This window comes from Haliotis rubra, unplaced genomic scaffold (assembly GCF_003918875.1).
Source record: "Haliotis rubra isolate DU_JTF1 unplaced genomic scaffold, ASM391887v1 Scf376, whole genome shotgun sequence".
In the NCBI taxonomy this organism is placed as follows: Eukaryota; Metazoa; Mollusca; class Gastropoda; order Lepetellida; family Haliotidae; genus Haliotis; species Haliotis rubra.
This window is the reverse complement of record NW_025767053.1, coordinates 172479-179333: the sequence shown is the minus strand read 5'-3', so window position 1 is coordinate 179333 and position 6855 is coordinate 172479.

Below are 6855 nucleotides of genomic sequence, written 5' to 3'. Positions count from 1 at the left end.
GTAAAGACTGGAATAATATCCACACTCACCAGGAGAGCCAAGAACATCTGCTCTACTACTCTTCAAGAGGAAACAAACCACCTCAAAGTAGCGTTCATTAACCTCAATGATTATCCACCCCAATTAGTCAACAGGACAATTGCTTCAACCCTTTAACCATTAACTAAGCTACCAAGACCAGACCCAGCACCGATAAAAATTTCCATCCCCTACATTGGCAAGACCTCATACCAGATCAGCAGACACCTGAAGCAATAAGCCGATATAGACACCACATCCTCCACCTCACGAACTCTAAACAACCTTCTACAGGCCAGCGGGCGTAACCACCCCAAGAATGAAAAATCCAAACCCAAGGGCGTGATTTACAAAATTGACTTTAACTGTGGACAATCATATATTGGCGAAACATCCAGGCCAATCAACACCAGAGTGAAAGAGCACCAGGCGTCAACAACCAAATCTGACAACAAGTCAGCCATCTCTGAACACATTCAAACCAATCCCAATCACCAAATCAACTGGAAAGAATACACTATACTGACCTGCAACCACTTCACCAAACGGAAATTAAGTGAAGCCATCCCCTTTAAAAGACACCGACCCCTGATCAACAGAGATCAAGGCTATTTCATCCCCTCAGCATGCGACAAACCCTAACTTCTTGTGCAACTTGTATGAACATGTCCAACCCCTCTGTACATCCCACTGGCTTCTAATGTTATCATTTGTCACTGGCTTCTACATGTAATCCCTTGTCACCACATTATTAGAGAACTTCCCTATTAACTTCTTGTTGTTTTTTGGGCAGTGGGGTAGCCTATTGGTTAAAGTGTTGGCTCGTCACGCCGGAGACCCGGGTTTGAATCCCCACATGGGTACAATGTGTGAAGCCCATTTCTGGTGTCCCCCCGCCGTGATGTTGCTGCACTATTGCTATAAACGGCGTAAAACCAAACTCAATCAGTCTTAGATGCTTGATTGGCATTTTAGAAGATGATATTTGATGAACATGGAGATTTTTTCTGGGTTACATCTTCTTTTTATTCTCACAATAAGTGGATGTGTGGATGTGTTCTCGTAATATATAGAGAATCTCACCCAAGTGTCTTCTGATATCAATTATATCAACACGAGTTGATAAAGTTACAAATTTTTACTTTATCAACGAGTGTTGATATATTTGATATCAGAAGACACGAGGGTGAGTTTCTATTTATCATCCAAAATCACTCTTCATTAATTTTCAATGAAAAATGTACATCTCTGAACATGGTATTGCCATTACACTTGCAGTGCAGTGATGTCATAGCATTGTGACGTCATCAAGTACATGACGTCATAGCATTGTCAGGGCATTGTACAAAATCTACTGTCAAAACGATATCTCCTAGGAGATATCGTTTGATCTCACACAAGCGATATCTCCTGTGGAACACAGTTTTGGATGATAAATAATTTTATATTATTATTAATATGTATTATAATTATCATATTATATTATTATAATTATATAATTTATATTATTATATATATTTTTCATATATATTTTTATGAGAATAAAAAGAAGATGTAACCCAGAAAAAATCTCTATGTTCATCAATCAGTCTTGTTGTTTTTTGTTAACTATTTTACTGTTTACATATTTCAACCTGTTTCAGTCTGACTCATACTTGCTTAACAACGATACAAGAATCTGTATCGAAACGTCGCATCATCCGAATAAAGAAGTTGTTCATCCATAAAGTTTTGTCCTTATCCAAAGAGACACCAAGCGGCCCTATGTTTTTAACGGTGATGAACATGCAACAGCGTGGTCGTGTATACAAGCCATACAGTACTGAGGATGCTAAGTGTCTAACAAGATATTTGTTACTTTTTTCAACAGCATACTTCCGTAAGACAAATCTGTCACTGACTGACGTCGTCTTGACGACACTGCCCCTCGGGATCCTGCACTGTAGCGTCATCTGTGCAACCAACCCTCTCTGCATGGCGGTCAAGATGATCAGCGATGGGACACCCACATGTCAGATTGTCTACAGGAGTGTCCACCGTGCCATTGGAACTACACTAACGCCTTCGAATTTCTATATCTATATGACATCGGCGAGTGAAATAGATGTGTAACTGCCCTACCACAAAGGTGGACACGACTGCCATAATTGTCTTCAGCCATGCCGTCAACTTGATCTTGAAGACACACGTGCACACACATGCAGACGCACACACCCACTTACACGCACAGACAAATACATAAACACTCAAACATGTTGTTTAGATACATCTTTAACAAATGATTCTAAACGTACTAAATGATCAGTAGTACTTATTCCGGAAACAACATTGATAGATTATTGGTTTCCAAATTCCGAACTAATCCATTTTTACCATCATGTCAAAATCGCAGTTAGTCAACGATTTAGGACGGTAATTTGAGTATTCCGACTGATCCCTGCCAGGCTTTGGTATGGGGGTTACAATTGCAATGTGCCATGGGGGAAGGGAAATTCTCTGAAATCCAACTATGGTCCATAATATCAAAAAGAGTCTGTGGACATGACTCGGACAATAGTTCAGTAACTGGTAGTGAACATTATCATCACCAGCTGCCGTGTCATGAGCTTGCTCAAATGCGGTTTGTAGCTAATGCAATCAAAATTCTTCATTATAATCTTCACCATTGTTGGAATAAAAGAATATTATCATCTGTTTTTTAAATAAAAATATGTTCCGCTTTCTACCTACACTTTTTTGCTTGTTTGTATTTGTTATAGGAATATGGTGTACGAATGTGAGGAGCTGTAGAGGACTTAAAATTGTTTGGTCAGCAATGAAATTCGGCTGAGCTGAAAACAACTGTATTGGATCTGATAATATATTTTAAAATTTAAATTGTCAGGTTGTCAAATGATTTTTGAACACATATGGTTTCATATAAGAAACAAGTGGATTTAGTAAATGAATGTAAATCATCATCCGGTTTGTTAGCTTTTAGGACAGTAGGGAAGTGATCACTTCCACAAAGGTCATCATGAGCAGACCTTTTAAATTCGTTGTAGACTTTTGAATCAGCGAGCGACAGATCAAGTGGAGAATACGTTCCCGTCGCAGTCTGTAATATGTGCATGAGTAATCTGTTATTTGGATGTACTTAAATGTCACATTAATTAACTTCAGGTTATTTTGGGTCACACAAGTTTAAAGCGATAAGTGTAGATTTGAACTCGCATCTTGAGTTTGGGCTGTGTAGTTCACTAGATGAGAGTGGGATTGGGGGTTACCTGCCCTTTGTTTGCTTTGTTTCCGGTATAAGACTGTGGGATTCCAGTAATTTCTAGACGGTCGTAGTGTGATCTAAATGGTCGTAGTGAGGCGTGACTTCTGCTGGACTTCTCCAGAACTGCATGACAGGTATAGAAGGAACAGTTATTGAGATGTAGGAGGGACTAATACTACATTTGATTTAATGTTATCTATCTGCTACCATCAGTGTTTCAAGTCCAACCGTTCATCTGGCCGCGTCTATTTTGACCTTCCAAAGGCTGTCAACTACTTTCAGTCAGTTCATCTGTTTATTTTTGAATTGTGATTCAATTGCATTGCATTGGTAAACCGTACTGTCAATCATTATAACCTTGTTTATTCTCTATTCAATGTAATTAAATACAATAGACTTGTCTGTGTTCTATTATACTGATTTATAGGGGACTCACAAGACTTTTATCTCAGTAATTTACAGACTGTAACACATCATTGAGACAAATAATTATTGTCAGAAGTAAAATATTCAATAACACGTACATTCACTTCCACATAGAGGATTATACGCGTTCCAATCGCCCATGATGATACATGGCATAGGTAGCTGATCATATTTACTGAACAGCAAAAGAAACGCATCTCAACTTTTTTTTGTCAAGTCTTTAAATAGAAGACATAAACATGAACGCTTACATTTATGAGATTTCATTTTTTCGAAACTTGCGTTTCTTTTGCTGTTCAGTATAGGTTATGAAGATCAGAATGTCGAAGAGCAGATGAGGGTGGAACGTACAAGGAGCACAGAGTAAATACAAGGTGCATTCTCCTCACTGAATTCTGAATGAAGAAGCGATTCCTGGGTGACCCTGCTCCCCACCCGCCATGGAGTGTCAATAAGGAGGGTGTTTTATCTCAATTTAATATCCATAGTGCAAACACAAGGAATACAGGATGGGGCTATTCCAGCAAGTGGGACGCAAAAAGCAATAATTGTATGCCAAATTGAATGTCAGGCTGGTTCTTCTGCTCATGACAAGAAATTGGACACATTGAATTTTGATGTCAACATCACCACGTTGGCCGTTGCCCATCCCGTCGATTTTTGTCATGAAACAACGTAACTCAAAAATCATACAACAACCAAATTTACTTCTTTTAAAAATACGTACGATAATATTATTTATAAAGTTTGACATTTGCTGTATTGAAATTGACGTATATCGACAATTGACAACAATCTTAGGTTTCTAAATGTGTGTGTGTGTGTGTGAGTGTGTGTTATCCAAAACTGTGTTCACAGGAGATATTGCTTGTTTTGAGATCATATGATATCTCCTAGGAGATATCGTATGACAGTAGATTTTGTACAATGCCCTGACAATGCTATGACATCATGAACTTTATGACGTCGCTATGCTATGACATCGCTGCACTGCAAGTTTAATGGTAATACAGTGTTGAAAGATGAACATTTTTCATTGAAAACTACATGAAGAGTGATTTTTGATGAAAAATAAAATCTCACCCTCGTGTCTACTGATATCAATTATATCAACTCTCGTTGATAAAGGTAACGATATTCTCGGCAAGCTTCGTATATTTGTAACTTTAACAACACCAGTTGATATAATTGATATAAGTAGACACTTGGTTGAAATTCTCTCTCTCTCTCTCTCTCTCTCTCTCTCTCTCTCTCTCTCTCTCTCTCTCTCTCTCTCTCTCTCTCTGTATACCTACACACATCTGATATTTCTGACTGAACACCTGTACTATTTTTGACATTTAGTGCGTTTATTTAACTACCTGATATATACAAGAAAAAGGAATGTCCATTAGACAGGCAAGAAACCCCTGAAGGTCCCCTTTCGCGCCTGGTTAATGTTGTAAGATATGCACCACAATGGTTAACGTCGACCACGTGTACTTAATTACAACTCTGTATTGAGTGGTGTTGAAAGTTTACAATTAGTGGAACAGCAAAACTCTGTTTGTATTATACAGATTGAGATGCCAGTTACAAGAGGCCCACGTTTGTTTGCAGAATATATCTAGAGTTGCCAATCGTTCGTTCCGTGCGATCTGCGGCATTGGTTTCAGATTGCATCGTTGTTGGTCGTACTGTTGATAACTGTGTCTGTTATCTCAACCCTCTCATTCCCAGCCTTATCATCCACCTATATATGCAGGTATATCACATTCAGGTATATCATAATCGTATTATTTCTTTGTCGAAATAACTTCTCAAACGTTTATGTGCTAATTTTGCTTATCTCGATGTGTTTTAGAAGTGCGTCATTGTTGAAGTTCATAGGAAACATTTATGAATCAATACAGTCAAAGAATATCTTCAAAAAGATCTCTTGTCTGCAAAAAAGAACTTAAGATTTCCTTTAACATATGTTAAGTATGTTTTTATTGGTCTTTTGTATTTCTGATACTTTTGATCAAAATGTTCAACTTCCATTAGTCACAAAAGCACCAACAGCATCGGTGGTACGTCTGATCATAAGTAGATACTGGAGAAGAAGCGACCAACCCGACTCTTCTATATGGTCTGCATCGCTGGTTGACAAAGGCGATGTTTCATGTAGGCTCAGTTTCAGTGATGAAGATACAAGCATTTACCTTCATCTTGGTAACAGCCATTCATAACGGTAGGTACGGCTTCCGTCACACTGTCGCTACTGTCTGTTTGACGTCACTGCTGCTACTATTCAGGCAAGTACTATGCACACTTGTGATTTCACATCACGTTACTGCGTCCACCTTTTGGACTTGCAGAACGACACAGACACATGCTATTCATTATGTAGCATCATTCCAGGAACTGCAACGCTACGGGCTATTCTGACCAAGGGTTTTGAGAATTAAAATATAACTACCCATATAATGGGATGAATACATGATCCTTTTTTATGGATAAGAACTTCTTTCATTCTCTATAGGAAGTTTCATATTACAGACCGCCGTAATCCCAACAGGCGTACACATTACAAACCGCCGTAATCCCAGCACGTTTACACACTACAGTCAACCGCCGCTGCAACACGTTTACACACCACCGTAATCCCAACACTTTTACACACACCAGACCACCGTAATGACAAAACGTTTATACACTACAGACCACCGTAATCCCAGCTCTTTTACACACTACAGACCACCGTAATCCGACTCTTTTGCACACACTTTTACACCGTAATCCCAACACTTTTACACACTACAGACCACCGTAATCCGAGCTCTTTTACACACTACAGACCACCGTAATCCCAACACTTTCACACACTACAGACTACCGCCGCTCCAACATGTTTACACACACCAGACCATCGGAATGACAACACGTTCATACACTACAGACTGCCGTAATCCCAAATCTTTTACACACTACAGACCACCGTAATCCCAACACTTTCACACACTACAGACCACCGCCGGTCCAACACTTTTACACACACCAGACCACCGGAATGACAACACGTTCATACACTACAGACTGCCGTAATCCCAACATATTTACACACTACAGTAATCCCAACATATTTACACACTAGACCAGACCACTGTAATCCCAACACTTTTACACAC